Here is a 19795-nt window from a genome sequence, read left to right on the forward strand (position 1 = left end):
TGCCTATGTTTAATCCCGAAACCGCCCCTCTACTTCTTTCACCCTTGCCTCCATCCCCTCTAGTGAATCTATTATTTTGGAATTCCACAGATGGAAGAAAAAGTAGGTGAGAAAGGAAGGCAGAAAAGGATCAAAGATGTCAAGTTTGCTCCAGGCCCTTCCTCATGACACCCCCACCCTACTTTCACCTGAAGCACCAGTGGAAGGGCTGCTCTGGTCAATAACGGAGATACGAAGAGGGCAGTGACCCCAGGGCAGCCCTCTGTGCCATTTGTCATGATGGCATGGAGTAAGGAGATGTGTATATAGGTTTAATTTCCTTGGAGTGTTCTATCTACCTAAGCCCTTTCCCGGATGGTTATGAGATGCACACAGTTTACATAGGAGACCCATTAATGCTCTGTCTCTGGGGTTAATATTTAATTAGACAGTTTAAAAAATGCATACTATTACTGAGGAGACTACTTCAGTGCTTGTCTCTTCCCTCTGGGATGCAGTGTTCAGACACAGAATTCTGGACCCTTCGTGGTTCCCATGGAAACCTTCACCACTGGTGACTCCAGGCTGAACGCAGGGGATGGCAGAGGCCTAGTGAAGAGTCCAGAAGTAGACTTAAAGAGCTCTGGAATCTCCTCTAAGGGTTCAGCCAGAGGCCATCTGACTGGCTCTGGCTAGTACTGGGGACTTTATTCTTCCAAAGGCAGTCTATCCAATTTTTGGACCACTCTGATGGTGTCAGAGGCCTTCTGTAGATTGAGCTCAAATCACTTACTTCTAGTTGTCTCAGGTCAACAATGTGTGGCCACAGAGATCAAGTCAAATTCTTCTTTCATGTAAGTGCCTAGCTATCATTATTTGAGCATCTCTTATATGTGTGTAGATACTGTGCTAAGCAATTTATGTATACATCTCATTTGATCCACACAACAACCACATGACATAGGCATCATTAGTGCGTCATTTTATGGACAACCTGACCAAGGCTAGGGGGTCAGCAACCACCATAATGGGATTCCCACACACCCAAGTGTGTCTAAGTCTACATCCCATGCTTTCGACCATAATGCCTCCTCCCTCTCACTGCTTCCCCTCAAGCACCCTTGAGATATTTCTTTTCTTTTTTTAGGCAGGGTCTTACTCTGTCACCCAGGCTGGAGTGCAGTGGCGCAATCATAGCTCACCGCTGCTTTGATCTGCTGGGCTCAAGCCATCCTCCCACCTCAGTCTCCCAAGTAGCTGGGACCACAGGCATGTGCCACCACACCTGGCTAATTTTTGTACTTTTTCTGTATAGATGTGGTTGTGCTATGTGCCCCAGCAGGTCTTGAGTTCCTGAGCTCAAGCAATCCTTCCTCCTTGGCCTCCCAAAGTGCTGGGATTACAGGCATGATTACAGATGAGCCACCATGCTCGGTACTTGAGATATCTGAGGTAAGCACCCCTGCCTTGCCTCTGCTCCTCCCTCTCTGAGGGTTCTCTTTTCTGGGCTAAGCTCCCTCAGTCCCTTTAGCCAAAAGAACATGGTTTCTGCCTCTCTATCACTCACAGGCAACACTGGGGATTCTCCTGTACCCTGCTCTAGTTGGTTAGTCTGTGCATCCAGGTACCCAATGGTGGAGTACCACCTTCTACGGTGGAACCCACACCCAGCCCAGCTTGCTACTGGTTGAGAGTCCCATGGGTCTTTTATTCCCTCATTCAGAACAGAAATTGCAATGTGAGATGGAATAAAATTTCTATTGGAAACAGAAACCTAAACACATATTATGTTCAGGTTTAACTCAAATCCACGTGTATTTTGGTTGCTTAAAATCTTCATCTGTTAAGCCATGTTTTCCAATCTTTTCCCTTTGCATTTGTTTGGAACTGTATATGAATTTTTAATTTGCATTCCTGCCTATTTAAATTCTACCCTTAAATCTAGTTCACCATTCCAATCTCTTGAGATCTTTCAGAACTTGGTACTCATTGAATTTTTTTCTCCCAACTCTGTGCTGTTCCTGAATTTGCCAGCCTTCCAGATTTCTGAGTTGTTGATAAACACCGCACAGGAGACATGAGGACAGAACCCTTCAGTGGAGACCTGTTTGGATATTGCAGGGGCTTTCTGTGCCCTCCCTATGTGTGATTTCAGCGCTGTGGTGGGTAGCTCTTTGCACAGGGTCACTTTATGTGCCCCCTCTGATGTCTGTCAGCTATTCTGCCTTCAGGCTTTCTCCAAGGCTAAGGATGGCACCTAGCCCAGGCACACCATAGTTGGGCATAGGAGTGAGTGGATAAATGCCCAGCTTCCCATCTTTCAGAGGGACAGTTCCACTGAGGCACAATGTACCTTGTTCCTCAGAGGGTCTCCAGGGAGGCTGGGCTCCAGTTGTGCCAGTGATAACCAGCCCAAGGTTATCAAATGTATTTATTAGCTTTTCTGCATTGTATCTCATTTTCCTCATTCTTTCAGTTAAGCTTCCTGGGATCACCTACCAAAGAAAACATCTGACCCAAGTGTATATCTCAGTCTTTGCTTTCAGGAAATCTAAACTGCGGCAGATAGAGGTAACAAAGAGATAGAGAGTTAGATCATATCTGATTTCATTTCACGACATCTTTTTAAAATGAGTGTTCATTTAAAAAATATTTGTTTAAGTTCTTCATTAAGAAAATAATATATAAAAAAATGTAGAGAACTGAGACAGGCTTGGTGGCTCATGCCTATAATCCTAGCACTTTGGGAGGTCTAGGCTGGCAGATGGCTTGAGTCCAGGAGTTAGAGACCAGCCTGGGCAACATGGCAAAACCCCGTCTCTACAAAAAACTTTTTAAAAAATTAGCCAGGCACAGTAGCACACACTTGTAGTCCCAGCTACTTGGAAGGCTGAGGTGGGAGGGTCACCTGAGCCCAGGGAGGTTGAGACTGCAATGAGATGAGATCAAGCCACTGCATTCCAGCCTGGGTGTCAGAGTAAAACCTTGTCTTAAAAACAAAAACACAAAGATAGATAGATAGATAGATAGATAGATAGATAGATAGATAGATAGATAGATAGATAGATGATAGAACTGAAGGGAAACAAATCTAGCCATAATCCCACCACTTTGATAAAATTACTAGCTGGCATTTTTACATGTTGTATTTCTTTTCCATCTTTTTTCTAGGCATATTTCAATATCAAGAGAATTACACTCTATATACCACCTTGTATCCTACATTTTAACTCAATGTCTTCTTATTCATAATATTATGAAGTCATCCTAAAACCGTCACTTTCTCTTTTTTTTTTTTTTTGAGACAGAGTCTCACCCTATCACCCAGGCTGGAGTGCAGTGGGCCGATCTCGGCTCACTGCACCCTCCGTCTCCTGAGTTCAAGCATTTCTCATGCCTCAGCTTCCCGAGTAACTAGGATTACAGGCATGTGCCATCATGCCCAGATAATTTCTGTATTTTTTGTAGAGACGGGGTTTCACCATGTTGGCCAAGCTGGTCTTGAACTCCTGGCCTCAAGTGATCTACCCACCTCAGCCTCTCAAAGTGTTGGGATTACAGGTGTGAGCCACCACGCCCTGCCTGAAACTATTACTTTCAGCTTCATTGTTTAATAATTATCTCCTGAGCAACATGGAAACACGGCAAAATCCTATCCCTACAAAAAAAAAAAAAAATACAAAAATTAATGGCATGTGCCTGTAGTCCAGCTGCTCAGGAGGCTGAGGTAGGAGGATTGAGCCTGGGAGGTCAAGGCTGCTATGAGCTGTGATCATGCCACTGCACTCTACCCTGAGTGACAGAGCAAGACCCTGTCTCAAAATAAATAAAAATAATAATCTCTTCTTTGGTCAGTCTCCCAGGAGTCCCTGTCCTCTTGAGGGCTGGGTCTATGTCTTACCTTTTTCTTCCTGGCACTACCTCAGTGCCCAGCACACAGTAAGTGCTCATGATGGCTCGTGAAATCAATGAGCAAACACTTCATAGTCTACCTGGCATTTTTGTACGTGAGCTGTTTCTAAATTTTCAGGATTGCCATTCATGCCCTGGCGAATGTATGGTATTTAGAACATCTTGGATATCCTGTCACCCCTTGTCTTTCTGTGTCTATGTTGGCCTTATTCATATCACAAACCTGGGCAATCTAGTTCATGTGAAAAGTGGTGGAGCAAACAACTCAGAACATGCTACCTGTTCCGTTGACTCTGCAACTTCCAAGCAGGGCAGTTCGACTTGGATATACAAACCCAGTCAGTAACCCTAAACTTGCCATCGTTATTGGAAATTTCCTTTAAGGTTATTCCATGCTGAGTAGCACTCCAGGGGTTCCTGGAAGGAAACACTTTAATTTCTTCCATTGATCACAGACATGAGAATATCCAATTTATTTACCTGCTCACATCACCTAGTTTTCAAACGGCTCCTAAATACAGTGCCAATAAATAAATGATTATCCAGTAATAGGTCAAATCTATTTTTCACTTCTAAGGTGCCAGGTACTTTGCATATAATTTTCACAGTACAACTCTCTGAGGTCACTACTATTATTCTTCATATTAAATAAAGAAAGAAATGGGAACCAAGAGAGGTTAAGTAACTTGCTCAGGATTACACAGAAAAATAAAGTATAATTTCATTTACAGAATAAAATATTTTTTATCAATAAGTAAATATTAGCTTCCAGGACTGGTTCTCTGCATACAAGGAAAAGTGACCCGCTTGAATGATATAACCCAAGGGATATTAAAATATTGTCCCACCCCAAAACTTTACCTACTGCTTTATACTGCCATGGGGCCTGGAGATGCCATAATGAAATTACTTTTTGACTTATGGTACCGTCTGCAGACAGTCCCGAAAGAGAAATAGAACTGTCCTAGTAGGGGCAGTATATTAAGACATTTGCACACATTGAAGCCAGGCGCAGTGGCTCACTCCTGTAATCCAGCACTTTGGGAGGCCGAGACGGGCAGATCACGAGGTCAGGAGATTGAGACCATCCTGACTAACACGGTGAAACCCCGTCTCTACTAAAAATTACAAAAAATTAGCCGGGCGTGGTGACGGGTGCCTATAGTCCCAGCTACTCGGGAGGCTGAGGCAGGAGAATGGCGTAAACCCGGGAGGCGGAGCTTGCAGCGAGCAGAGATCGCACCACTGCACTCCAGCCTGGGCGACAGAGCGAGACTCCGTCTCAAAAAAAAAAAAAAAAAAGACATTTGCACACATTAATACGTCAACCCTATTTAGGTTGTCAGATTAGTTAACCCTGTGGTTCTGGACTCTACAATGTACCCTGCACATTGTAACTATTCTTCCTCAACAGCTTTTGAAACTATCGTTGCCCACACCTCACCTGCCCCCTTGAGATTCTGATTCAAATGAGCTGAGCTAAGGCACAGGCAGGCTTGAGAACCCCTGAACTAACTGACCATTCTATCACTTTCTAAGATCCTGAACAAAATTGAAATATAGAATAACTAAGCTTTGTTGAGAATGTCTGTTATGATCCTGAGTAAAAGGGCAACTCCCAAGCTCAATATGTAATTGAGAAACACTCAAGAACAGCAACAAAATGGGGGTGGAAAAGCATTGAAAATCCATTTTCCCCATTTCCCATATGTGTTTGCCTTGGACCAACCTGTTTCACAAGAGCTTTATCTTGGAGCTCTGGGGACCTTTTTTTTTTTTTTTTTTTTTTTTTTTTTGGAGACAGAGTCTCACTCTGTCACCCAGCAGGCTGGAGTGGGCGCGATCTTGGCTTATGAAACCTCTGCCTCCCAGGTTCAAGTGATCCTCCTGCCTCAGCCTCCCAAGTAGCTGAGACTACAAGTGCCTACCACTACGCCTGGCTAATTTTTTTCCATTTCTTTTTTTGTCATTCTTTCATTTTCTGTCTGATTATATATAGTTTATTTGCTGAACTCCTGTCCTAGGAATCTTAGGCTGCATTCCTAGAACAGGGTTCCAAGGCGTAGGCTGCATATGGGGTGGGAATAACACCAACCAGAGGTGAAATTGGGATAAAGCCAAGCAATTCATTTGGCTCAAGTGTCACTAGGAGGGGGACAAGCGGAGAATCAGAAACTGGGCCTGAAGCAACAGGAAGGGAACTGTAGAGTTCAGGATAGGGGGAGGAGTTTTTGAACGAGGGAGAGGAGGCATGCCCTGGAAGCATTCTCCAAGGCTCTTGCACATAGACAAGGACGGCTTTAATAGCCATCCATGGCATGATCTCAGGTGGGAAGGGAGCCATTGAGGCCACTGAGGCCTCTGAGCCAAGTAGAGAATTCTCCCACCCTAGCAAAATTAGCCTGGCAGCTGAAGAAAGCATGATTGCCTTTGTGTATTTTTAGAAGATGAAGTATTGAATCCCACTGCAGAAGTAGTGGTAGAAATAATTAATTTATTGATTACCCACTTGCTAGACATTCTTCAATGTATTTTATTATCTTAATCCCTACAATAACTCTATAAGATAGTTACAAGCATGACTTTCTGGGATGGATATGGTCAATTGGTACTTAGCACCAATTTCCACCTTCTTTGAGGGACCTTTCTGTTTTCCAAAGGCTAGAAAACTAGCTCCTTTCCTGAATTTCTTGCAGTTAGGGTCTAGATGTGAGCTAGATTCCATGGAGTAAAAGCATCTGGGCAAGATTCAGGGGGCAGAAATGAGGGAAAGGGCAATTTCCTGCTATGTTTGCTGTTTTTCACCTTGCAAGAAAAATTATGGAGATACTAATGTCACATCTACAGCTTTCAGAGGCATTTGTAGCAGGGTTGACAACTGATTTCAGTGGTCCAGTGTCCAGATACTTGCAGTGGCAGTGGAGGCTGATGTCCGAATAGTGTGAATAGTACCTGAGATGGTGTGTTCTGGACCTCGGGTACTCCGGTGGCAAGCTGCTGGTTCCTCACCATCCTGATTGTGAAAAAGGTCACATAATTATCTGCGATGTTTCAGGAGCCATTTCTACATACGCAATCTAGAACCCCGCCTTCAGCCCTTCCAATAATTTTTAAAGCACTTAATTCCAGTGTTAACTCCCTTTGTGCTTCAAAATTCCTATGGTGATTTCTGATTCTTGCATTAAATTTTTTAAATACAGATGAGGAAATGGCATCTTAGAGAGTATTTTAAAAGGTTGTCCAGCTAATAAGAGGTAGATCAAGAACTCTATGCCTCATTAGATTAAAAAGTGCTCCAAAATTTAGAACTAGAGTGAAGAATTCATTGGCTATATTTCTAATAGGTTTGACAAAGCAAAGTACTACAGAGCCAAGTTCACATGTACTCTCTTCCCACTTTTAAACCTATGAGTTGCACTTGTGATTGTGGTAAGTGCTTAACTTAATTGGTTTGCATCCATGCCGGGACCTCTGGGATGCCACTTACATAACTCATCCACAGAAGTCTGTCTTGCCAATAAGTACTTGCAGAAGGCTCTCACCCAATAGTCACATTAAACACAGGGCTCTGTTCCCTGTAACTAGCTACCTACCTACCCTAAGTCTTAGAGTCAGAGGAGCTGAGGACAAAGGAATCATCACAGTACTGAGAACGTACCATGTGCCAGATATTGTTCTGCTAGTTCACATTATTTTCTGGCATAATCCTCACAGCAACCCTGGGAGGTAAGCATGGTTATGATCCACATCTTAAAGATTAGAAAACTGAAGCACACAGATTAAGTCATCTGCCCAAGTTCACGCAGCCTGTGAGTGGTAGAGCCTAGATACCAACGCAGTAGTCTCTTATTTATAATGCTATACCGTCTTCCAGTCATACTCAGAATGTTTTAAGTTTTTCTGTACCATGGTAAACTGCATGAAATCCTCTCTATAGTGAGGTCAGAAATAAATAAACAAAAAAATAATAACGCTTTGGTGGCTTCCTTTAGGATCAGTCCTTCTCTGCTTTGCTTCTTTCCACCCCAGCTCCAGCAGGAGGTGCCCTCTTCCAGGCGTTGATGAGGTGGTGTTTCTGTTTTTTGTTTTGTTTTGTTTTTTTGAGACAGAGTTTTGCTCTTATTGCCCAGGCTGGAGTACAATGGCGCAATCTCGGCTCACCAAACGTCTCCGCCTCCCAGGTTCAAGCGATCCTCCTGCCTTAGACTCCCCAGTAGCTAGAATTACAGGCATGTCTACCACGCCCGGCTAATTTTGTATTTTTAGTAGAGACGGGTTTTCTCTATATTGGTCAGACTGGTCTCGAACTCCCCACCTCAGGAGATCTGCCCGCCTTGGTCCCAAAGTGCTGGTATTACAGGCATGAGCCACCACTCCCGGCCAGGTGGTGTTTCTGAATAAGCCGGACCAGGACATGATCAGCTTCACCACAACAGTTCCTCATGGCTACACTTGTTTGCTCCATTCTTCTTTCTGTCAGCAAGTAACAGTCAACTCATACACAACGGTTTCCCTTTCCATGGGCATACAGGACGCAGACAGGTACCGTCACAGCACAAACATGTGGGCACAGAGAAAGAAATAAAAGATATTACTAGAAAATGGTTAGACTCAGCAATTTCATGAAAATTTAAAGTCAGAGTAAACACAAGCCTCTCTAATTAGACAGCCCTCTTTCTCCTGACCAGCGTTTCTACCAAACCTCATTTATCCTAGAAATAGATCTTCACTAAGGCGAGCATCTTTTTAAAATTCTGCACTACAGAGAGCCAGACTAAGATGGTTCTGTCGAAATTACAAAACACTATACTTTCAAATAGCTGCTGAATTATTTAGTGACTTTACACTGTCCAAATGCGGGGCTCTTTGGGTAGACAATGTCTTGGTTTCCCTCCTATCTCTTTTGTTATGACATTCAGTAAATGGAGAGATATTGCCGTTCTTAATAATTTATAAAATAATAATCCACATTAAGGATCAGGCTCCTCTGATAGGTTTGGGGTTTCAAATCAGGTAGTCAAGAGAATGAGAAGCTCAAAATTCTCCTCTAGTTTAGTTCTGTGACTGGTCCCAGCATACTCAAGCTTAACTTTTCAGTATTTGCTTCTTTTTCATCTCAACTTTTTCTCCTTCCTTGTGTGGTTTCTTGAACTATAAACTGTGCTTGCTGTCACTTCTTGGCATCTGACTATCTGGTTTGGCCTTATGATGAAATATGTCCTCTGAGAAGCAGAGAGCTGAACAATGTGTTATTGTCATGCACTTGACATTTCAAAGTTGCTTATTTACTTTGGCAAAGTCATTCTTTTCCTCACCTGTTTGGAAGGAAAGGAAGAAAAAAGGAAGGAGGGAAGGAGGGAAGAAAGGAGGGAGGGAGGGAGGGAGGGAGGGAGGGAGGGAGGGAAGGAAGGAAGGAAGGAAGGAAGGAAGGAAGGAAGGAAGGAAGGAAGGAAGGAAGGAAGGAGAGGGAGGCAGGGACGGAAGGAGGGAAGGGAGAAAGAGAAAGGGAGGGAGGGAGGAAATGAGGGAGACAGGGAGAAAGAGAGGAAGGAAGGAAGGAAGGAAGGAAGGAAGGAAGGAAGGAAGGAAGGAAGGAAGGAAGGAAGGAAGGAAGGAAGGCAGGCAGGCAGGCAGGCAGGCAGGCAGGCAGGCAGGCTTATTTAATATTGGGAGGCCAGTGCAGTGGCTCATGCCTGTAATCCCAGTACTTTGGGAGGCCAAAGCGGGTAGATCACCTGAGGTCAGGAGTTTGAAGCCAGCCTAGCCAACAAGGTGAAACCCCTTCTCTACTAAAAATACAAAAATTAGCCAGGTGTGGTAGCGGGTGCCTATAATCCTGGCTACTCGGGAGGCTGAGGCAGGAGAATCGCTTGAACCGGGGAGGCAGAGGTTGCAGTGAGCCGAGACCATGCCATTGCATTCCAGCCTGGGCTACAAGAGCACAACTCCGTCTCAAAAAAAAAAAAAAGATTGGGATTGGCTTGGGTGTGTGATCTCCTCTCTCCAGGGTGCAGATGCATTCCCTCACCTCCGTATATAATTTATAGCAAGATTCATGTGAATTCTGTGACAGCTATAGAAATTATTAAAATGAACAGGCATCTGCTTATCTAGAGCCAGGGAGTTCTAAAAGCTCTGCCAGTTCCTCAAGAGCAAGGATCCTGCCTTTTTCATCATTGTTCCCCTGACAGGATTTAGTACAGTGCCTTGCATGTCCATCCAGTATGCATTAATTCAGAGCTTACAGTTCTCACTGAGGATATACAGAGAAGAGTAAGACCTAGAATGTCAGCAGGTAAACAAATATTACAAGTATGCTAAGTGCTATAAAAAATCTCATGTACACAAGACTGTGGGAGAACAGAGAAAGGAGCCACTGACTGATTCCGCCTAGGGAAGACAGGGAAGTATCACCCAGGTAGTTGCATTTAGGCAAGGACTTGAAGGATGGATGGAGGGAACAGCATGTGAGCTACAGCAGCTGGAAAGTATGACACAATGGGGATACAGTGACACTTCTGAGTATTTGGAGCAGAGAGTTCCTGCCAACTATAAGTGGAGTGGAGGCTGAAAAGATAGGTAAAGGAACTTGTGTAACATGCTTCAGATTTCCTGGGAGTGTTGGCAAGAGTTGGGGGAACAGGCAGTTTCGCACATTACTGGTGAGTGCACTCAAGGTGTAACCTTTATGGAGCACAAATTGGCAATATCTACCAGAAGTAAAAATGTACATCCCTTTTGACATGGCAGTTATATTATACAGTTAGGAATGTATCCTATCAATATATTGTAAAATTACCTATGAACAAGATTATTTATAATAGCATTGCTCACAAAAGCAAAAGACTGGAAAAAACAAAACTCAATTCTATTAACAGGGATTAAACAAATTATGGTACATCCATAGAATGGAATACAATGGATAATTGTCAAAAAATCAGTGAATTCCTTATATACTGATGGGGAATAAACTCCAAGATATAACGAGTGTAATAAGAAAAGTATAGAACAATATGCATTGATTGTTACCATCTAGAGAGAAAAAGAATACACAAATCCATAAATACGTATTTATACACACATACATAAACATGTATATGAGCAAATATAGTCTTATAATTAATAAAAAGTCTCTGGAAAAATGCACAAAGACATTGATAATAGCTCTGGGTGGATGGGAAGAGTAGAAGAATTTTTGCTGTATTCCATTATGCATCTCTTCAATTTTAAACTATGTGAATGTAACACCTAGTCAAAGAAATTGAATACAATTAAAACTTTTTTAAAAAGAGGTATGACAGAATCAGACATGTTATTCAGGAGCATGAGGACCGTGAGGATCAAGAACCAGGAGGAAAGAGACCAGAGGCAGAGAGACTAATTCAGAGGCTACTGCCCACACCAGTCATGAGGTGGTGGCGCCCTGAACTCAGTGGCAGCAGATATGGAGGAAGGGCACAGATTTTGGATATCATTTGGGGGTGATTTTACTTAGCTTATTTTGGCCATTTACTATAGCCCAGGCAGGAGCCATTTTATTCCTCCTACCAGCACAAGAGATTTTGTGGGGTTTGTGTGTGTGTGTGTGTGTGTGTGTGTGTGTGTGTTTATTTTCACAAGTCCCATAGTAAAGAGTCCCATTTTACAGAGGAAGAAACTAAAGCTCAGGGAGATTAAGTGACTTACCGAAAGTCACACAGGCAGAGTAAATGGGTTCAAACCCCAACCCCCACACCACACTGGGGGCCTCTGTTGCAGCTGAGTGAGTAACCAGATCCGGGGGCAACTGCTGTGATTAGATAAAGGGAGGAACCTGGGAGACAGCATGGAAGCCTTCTGGCAGCTGTGAAAGACCGCTCTAGCTCCTGAGGTCATAGATAGCTCTGAGAAAGGGTATGTATCCTTGTCTGTGGGCTAGAATTTAGAGCACCCCTTAAGGGGCCTGTGGTTCCAGTGTCTTGAGATCTACTCCAACACTGGGAAAAGTCCAGACCTCCCTAAGGTCTACTGAAGCCGGAGGCTCCATAAGACTCAATTCTTCCAGTCTCCCCAGCAGGGATTCAATTCACTGGCTCTGGGGGCTTGCCAGGGCAAGATGGGCCTCTCCCTCCCCAGCAGGAAGAGCTAGAAAGGGGTTCCCCGGGGTGCCGTTTAGCTGGAATGGGCTCCATATTTTCCTCTCCTATCTCCCTGCAGTATCAAGTGTGTGACTATTGATTTCCTCCCTGCATTTGTTTTTGTTATTCATTATTTATGGGATCATTTTCCATCGTTCGTGCATGAAGGCAAATTTTGTGTAAAAATCAATTGAGTGAGCACCGCCGATGGCTTGTTGCGTTCTCTTGGCTTTCATCTCTGAGGCATCAGTTCTCGGGAGATGCAGAGCAGGAGATGGGATTAGGAGCATGCCAGAGTGGGAAGGGGAGGTGAGGACAGGGCAGGGTTAAAAACCTGCCTTCAGAGTCCTAGCCTGTGGAATCACTTTTCATCCCTCCAATATTCTGTTGAGCTCTCCTGGAAGTCTACGTAAGGATTCATGTGTTCCTGCCCTCATCTCATCCCTACTTCCCTTGTCCCTTTGCCAGGCTGCCTCAATGAAGGGGTAGAGTTCCAGCTGTAGAACAATTTCCATTTCATATAGATTTATTTCAATGTAGAAACCCATAGAACCCTTCAGGATTGAGGCTTGGGGGCCTGCTCTCTAGTGGCTCACCCTGAAGACTCTAGGGAAGTCACCCTGAAAGATCAGACAAGGGAGAGTGGGACTAAGAGCAAGGCTGACATTTAAAAGCATCTGCTGTATGTCAAGTCAGGCTGGATGCTTTGCTTATATTCATATTTGAGCTTCAGCGCGAATATGTGTGAGGTAAGTGAGAGTGAAGAAAGGAGCAAGGAGCCGGGCGCCACCGGTGGCTCATGCCTGTAGTCCCAGCACTCTGGGAGGCCAGGGCAAGTGGATCACCTGAGCTCAGGAGTTCAAGACCAGCCTGCCCAAGATGGTAAAATCCTGTCTCTACTAAAAATACAAAAATTAGCCAGGCATGGTGGCACACATCTGCTGTCCCAGCTACTTGGGAAGATGAGGCAGGAAGATCACTTGAGACCAGGAGGTCAAGGCAACAGTAAGTTATGATCGCACCACCGCATTCCAGCCTGGGCAAAAAAGTGAGACCCCCACCTCCTTCCCTGCAAAAAGAAAAAAGGAAGGAAGGAAGGAAGGAAGGAAGGAAGGAAGGAAGGAAGGAAGGAAGGAAGGAGGGAGGGAGGGAGGGAGGGAGGGACGGAGGGAGGGAGGGAGGGAAGGAAGGAAGGAAGGAAGGAAGGAAGGAAGGAAGGAAGGAAGGAAGGAAGGAGAAGGAAGAAGGAAGGGAGGGAGGGAGGGAGGGAGGGAAGGAGGAAAGGAGGCGTGGGCAAGGGATTTGGTGTCATAAAGTCTTGGTTAAAGTCCCTATTAGTCCCTTCCTAGATACATGACCTTGGATGAGATATTGAACCTCTCTGGGCCACAGTTTCTCACTTGTAGAATTGGGATAACATTACTGCTTACCTCACACGAGGCCCTGCATTTAAGGGTCGGTGTCTGTGGCTCATGGTAAAGACTCGATCCCTAAAAGCTGGCTCCTTTATTCCTTCCTCTCCCAGCTTAAATGTCACTTCCTCAGAGAGCCCATCCCTTTCCACTCTAGCTACAGTGGGTCCTTCCAACCCTGGCAGTGACCTTCTGTCATACCACCCTTCATTTCCTTCTTGTGTGCATCACGATCTATACCTCTCTGGATTATTTGGGAACTGCCTCATCTCTCCTCATGCTTCAGTTAAAACATATGCTCTATGAGGACATGAACTTGAGTGTCAGAACCTAGTACAGTGCACATGTGGCAGGTGGTGGATTCTCAATAAATGTAAGTTACTATTGCCATCATTCTCATTTTCCTGATGGGGGAATAGAGGCCAGGCTGAGTAACCTGCCCAAGCATCACTAGGTAGGTGGCACAGCCAGCATTCCCACCCAGTGTGTCTGACACCAAAGCCATGCTCTTTCTCTTCCCCAACCGGTTTTGGTTTTTTGTTTTTTAATTTTTGTTCAGAGTCTCACTCTGTCACCCACGCTGGAGTGCAGTGGCACAAGGTTTTGGTTTTTTGTTTTTTAATTTTTGTTCAGAGTCTCACTCTGTCACCCACGCTGGAGTGCAGTGGCACAAACTCCACTCATTGCAATCTCTGCCTGCTGGGTTCTCCTACCTCAGCTTCTGGAGTAACTGGGATTACAGGCATGCACCACCACACCTGGCTAATTTTTATATTTTTAGTAGAGACAGCATTTCACCATGTTGGCTAGGCTGGTCTCAAACTCCTGACCTCAAGTAATCCACCTGCCTCGGCCTCCCAAAGTGCTGAGATTACAGGCATGAACCACCGCGTCAGCCCCACTGCCCCAACTTTCATGTTGCCACGAGATCAAATTCAATGTTTGGCAAAACTAGAAACTGGTCAAATGTTTTTTGCAGCACTTCTCCCTCTGCCACATCCTCTTCCCTTTTTAAAATCTACTTTTATAGTTTGGCAGTGGTCAGCCAAGATCTGAGGCTACATTTCTTAGCAAGTGTTTCTGACTGACTGAATAATCAATCCTCAAAAGAACATTCTCCTGTACTTCCCAGGGCCCTGGAGCTGCCCAGTGCCATCCTAGCCACTCCACACTGGGTTCAGGATAGGTCTCAGTAGGGCACGGTACTATCAAAGGACAACCTTACACAGACCATGAGTCACAGAAAAGTTTCAACAGCTCTGCTCCTCACTGAGTCCATAGGGGATGGGTACACAATTTGTAAAATTTAACATGGTTCTTCAATTTTTCAAATGACAGTTTGCCTGGGCTACATGGGAATTTCTCATTCACTCAGAGTTTTGGCTAAGAGTCTGTCCCACTCCTCTTGTAGAAGAACATGCTGATCTCCATTTGAAGAGGCTTCTAAACACCAGAAGGGATACGGCTTTCTGGGGGAAGGTCTGTGGGCCAGAGATGTGTTTTGTTTTAAGAGAAAAGTCAGAAAGACACAGAAATCAAGATTCTACCTCCCAACCATCCAGGACTAAGGTCTCTCCCAAAGATCACCCACGTGGGCATATATGACTCAAGGAACAAGAGGCAAAGCATTCAGGATGCCTTTAGAAACCTTAGATCTAAGAACCATCTAAGACTGAGAAAGACTTGGGATAGAAAAGACCCAGAAAATCTGGGAGACCCCCGCAAGACATCTAGACCAAGGGTCTGCAAACTATGACCTGACAACCAAAGCTGGCCTACTGCCTGTTTTTACAAATAAAGTGTTACAGGAACACAGCCATGCCCATTTGCCCATTTATTTCCATATTGTCTATGGTTGCTTCTGCACTGCAATGGTAGAGTTAAGTAGTTGCAACAAAAATTTATGGCCACAAATCCTGAAATATTTACTATTTAGCTGGTTACCGAAAAAGTTTGCCACATTGTTTCCTAAACTGAGTTCTGAGAAACACTAGCATCCCTGGAATCATGGTTATTAAGGAAAAAAGAAAAAGTGGAAGAGGTTACCGTTTGGTCAAATACGTTTGAGAAATGCTCCATTCTGAAAAGACTAAAAAGTTTTGCAGTTAAAACAAACAGCAACAACAACCAAAAAAGTACTCTTTGAAAATTTCCCAAGTTTATTTTATTTGTCCATGGGATATTTTCTATGGTAAAACAATATGTCTGGAGTTACCAGTGGTGCATGTATGCAATTTGATAAATATCTACATAGCTCATTTATTCCAAAATGTCAGTCATTTTATGACCTTTTCGATATTTGCCAATTGTGTGTACAACCCACATACTATTTATTGAATGTATTTACTAAACGTTTTTCTTTAATTACTCCCTTTTAAAACTTGGTCTCAACCAGTCAACAATATCCATGAAATTATGCATTCGAAATACATGCATGTATGTGTGTATACAGGGGGGTGGGTAGAGCTATAAAAATAGACATATTGTTCTGTATACCCACTTAATTATCTACATACTACCCATGGAAGATGACATAACACACTTTAAGATATGTTGGATAAGTTAAATTAATTAAAAATCCAGTTCCTCAGTTGCATTTGCCACATTTCAGCTGCTCAATAGCCACATGTGCCTGGTAGCTACCATATGGGATTGTGCAGATACAGAACATTTCCATAATCTCAGAAAGTTTTACTGGACAGCACTAGGCCTTTCTAGAATCTTTTTTTTTTTTTTTTTTTTGAGACAGAGTTTTGCTCTTGTTGCCTAGGCTGCAGGGCAATGATGCGATTTCGGCTCAATGCAACCTCTGCCTCCCAGGTTCAAGCGATTCTCCTGCCTCAGCCTCCCGAGTAGCTGGCATTATGGGAATGTGCCACCAAGCTTGGCTAATTTTGTATTTTTAGTAGAGATGGGGTTTCACCATGTTGACCAGGCTGGTCTTGAACTCCTAGCTTCAGGTGATCTGCCTACCTCAGCCTCCCAAAGTGCTGGCATTACAGGCATGAGACACCGCACCTGGCCTCTAGAATCTTTTAAAACTACTCAGTACTGTTGCTTCCCTCACTGTCTCCACCCCCTACTGAATTGTTTATAACTCTTCCAGCAAACCCTGAGGAGGATAGCTATCAGGATCAAAGCCAAAGCTCTTTCTTCATCTTATCTCCTCACCAGAGACAACCACCCTCCCCCAAATACTCTACTTCTCTCTCTCTCTCTTTCCTTCTCACACACACACACACACACACACACACACACACACACACCCTATACTCCAATGCCACCTATTTCTACCCTTTGGTCTATACAAGAAAGATCCAGAGCTGCCTTCGGGGACCCAAGAGCCAGCCTAGAACCTACTAGAATGGCAAAGACTGAACATGGGAGCTTCCTCATTCTGGGCTGCAGGCTCTCAACATGCAAAAGAAAAAAGATTGGATTTGATCAAATATCACATGTTTGTGATCTGTGAGCTACATCTGGCTTACATATGTGTTTAGTTTGGGCCACGTGATTTTTAAATTTTTATTTTATGGTAAGAGAGATGAGGTGATATCACATTTTAGAAATCTAAATTGCCAGCTTCTCAGGAAAAATCAGATTTGCTCATATTCTGCTAATGTCTCCACACAGCAATTACCAGCTGATGCTAAGTAACTTCTGCCCCCTTAAAGCCAGGCACATGCTAACTGGTTAACCTCAATCGGCACCACTCTGCTGCCCAGTGCCCAGTGTGTGGCTATTCAAGGATATTACAGTGTTTCTTTTTACCTATGTGAGAATTATGTAATATGTGGCACAATAAATGGGAATACACTGGTTTTCAGGGGCTGTTTGAGCCCTGTGATTGGAACCTGCATTTATTAGCAGGCTTGATGAGTACGGGTTTGGTCTGATGTTTTCCTAAATTTGAATATCTTCAAGCCTGTGATATCTTCTTCCCATGTAACATATTACTTGGCCTCTAGAGAAATGGTACTTAATTTTAGAAGAGGTCACAGAAAGCTGGGCGTGGTGGCTCACGCCTGTAATCCCAGCACTTTGGGAGGCCAAGACGGGTGGATCATGAAGTCAGGAGATTGAGACCATCCTGGCTAACACGGTGAAACCCCATCTCTACTAAAAATACAAAAAATTAGCCGGGCATGGTGGCGGACGCCTGTAGTCCAGCTGCTAGGGAGGCTGAGGCAGGAGAATGGCGTGAACCTGGAAGGCGGAGCTTGCAGTGAGCCGAGATAGCGCCACTGCACTCCCGCCTGGGCAACAGAGCGAGACTCCATCTCAAAAAAAAAAAAAAAAAAAAAAAAAAGGAAGAAGAAGAGGTAACAGAAGCCTTTGGGAATTTGATAAAAGCTGTAGACTTAGTAAGGGTGGTAATGGACACATAAAGACACAAACTTTTGCATACAGTTTCAGGGGATGCAAAGACACCCCCTCGCCCCCAGCACATCCCTGGCTCTCCGAGGAGTCCTCAGACCTTCATTCAGAATCCCTGCCCTGGAGACTTCCCCTTAAAGTAGGTTGTTTACATCAGCTCCATTCTCTCCCAAAACTTAATCTTACAATAATAATCAAAGAATATTTAAAGCACAAGCCTACAGGGACAAAGACAATGAGAAAGAAAACAACTGCCAAAAAAAAAAAAAAAAGCTGGACACTGGAAAGTAAATAGATAAGAGGTCATTGGTATAACAGACTCGAGGTCATTGGTATAAGAGACTCAAGAAAGCGGAATCCTAAGTCCACAGTGGGAAAAGCTGAGAAGCAATGTGAAATGCACAGCAGACTGTCTACAAGACTTGTGAAGTGACAGTACCACTATCTCTGGAAGTGGGAGTGAAGATAAGGCCGCAAGTGGGCAGATTAGTTGAAAGTCTGTTTAAGAAGCAGTTAGATCCCAGTTTACCTCCCCTACTTGGCACAGCGGGCAACTGCCTTTCCTGAAACTTGGCAGAACACTGGCAATTTATTCATTGGAAACTTTTTTTTTAAAGTCACTGTATTTGGGACACCAACCATAGTTAAGGGTGGGAAATCATACTGAAAACAGAAGGATTACTAAAATTATACATTCTAAATGTTGAAAACCCCATTCCTCTTCCTCCACTCAGCATCTTGAACATGAGCAGCCAGACAAACATACTCCAAGCAGGAAATTGAAAGAGTCTTCTCTGAGAACCTAGCCAGTCCAAAAAAGAAAAAAAAAAAAAACACTACCATTAGGGAACCCCCAAGGAAAGAGCCCAGCTGGTTCACCCTAAATAGCACACCAAAGTTGGCTGCATGTGGTGGCTCATGCTTGTAACCCCAGCACTTTGGGAGGTAGACACAGGCAGATCAGTTGAGGCCGGGAGTTCGAGACCAGCCTGGCCAATGTAGCAAAACTCTGTCTCTACTAAAAATACAAAAAATTAGCTGGGTGATGGTGCATGCCTGTAATCCCAGCTACTCGGGAGGCTGAGGCACAAGAATTGCTTGAGCCCAGGGGGCAGAGGTTGCAGCGAGCCAAGATCATGCCACTGTACTCCAGCCTGGGCTGCAGAACAAGGCTCTGTCTCAAAAAAACAAAAGAAAACCAAAATAAACAAACCTAACACGGGTGCACACAGCCTTCAATAAACTTTTTTACCCAATTAACTAAACAGTATCTAATACAAGGAACCAAAATAGATATGCTGAAAATATTGAAAAGCATCTTGGAGAAAGCAGACTGATGGAAGGAGAAATTGAAAAGAAACTACTAGTGACACTCTCAGAGGTATTACTGAAGATATGGCATTCATGAAACAAAAATATTTTTTTCTGGGCCCGGTGAGGTGACTCACTCATGCCTCTAATCTCAGCACTTTGGGAGACCAACACAGGACAACTGCTTGAGCCCAGAAGTTTGAGACCAGCCCAGGCAACATAGCAAGACCCATCTCTACAAAAAAACTTAAAAATTAGGTGAGTGTGGTGGTGTACACTTGTAGTCCCAGCTACTTGGGAGGCTGAGGTGGGAAGATGACTTGAACCCAGGAGGTCGAGGCTGCAGTGAGCTGTGTTCACACTTCTGCAATGCACTCCAGCCTAAAAGAGCAAGGCCCTGTCTAAAATACAATAAAATAAAAAATAAAAACACAAGAAAAAGAAAAAGAATTAAAATTTTTTTTCTTAAATTTAATGTGCAAAAAGATCTGCTAGAACCTTTTTAAATGACAAGAGAAATGAAAAACCCAATAGAAAGTTTGGAAGATAAAATTGAGGATGATATAGTTTGCTTTATTTGACTCCCTCCGAATCTTATGTTGAGATTTGATCCCCAGTGTTGGAGGGGGGCTAATGAAAGGTGTTTGGGTCATGAGGGCAGATCCCTTGTGCCATCTGTGAGGTAAT

General features: G+C 43.9%; 2 long non-coding RNA genes across 3 annotated transcripts in view; one reads left to right on the forward strand and one right to left on the reverse strand.

Moving 5' to 3' along the window:
- The first annotated feature begins 567 nt into the window (after nt 1-567).
- Nucleotides 568-15206, forward strand: LOC139363572 (uncharacterized). 2 transcript variants are annotated; one of them, XR_011624220.1, is made up of 4 exons: nt 568-833; nt 1295-1431; nt 2014-2550; nt 14832-15206. It is a non-coding gene; the product is annotated as an uncharacterized lncRNA (long non-coding RNA). The 2 variants fall into 2 exon arrangements; XR_011624221.1 differs by having other exon boundaries at nt 2014-2141.
- The window catches only part of LOC105466922 (uncharacterized), a 28409-nt gene continuing 14929 nt past the window's right edge, over nt 6316-19795 (reverse strand). The window contains exon 3 of the long non-coding RNA XR_978517.2: nt 6316-6904. This is a non-coding gene — a long non-coding RNA (uncharacterized lncRNA). The remainder of the gene's footprint in view (nt 6905-19795) is intronic.

The sequence above is a fragment of the Macaca nemestrina genome, chromosome 6 (assembly GCF_043159975.1).
Source record: "Macaca nemestrina isolate mMacNem1 chromosome 6, mMacNem.hap1, whole genome shotgun sequence".
NCBI classification, from domain to species: domain Eukaryota; kingdom Metazoa; phylum Chordata; class Mammalia; order Primates; family Cercopithecidae; genus Macaca; species Macaca nemestrina.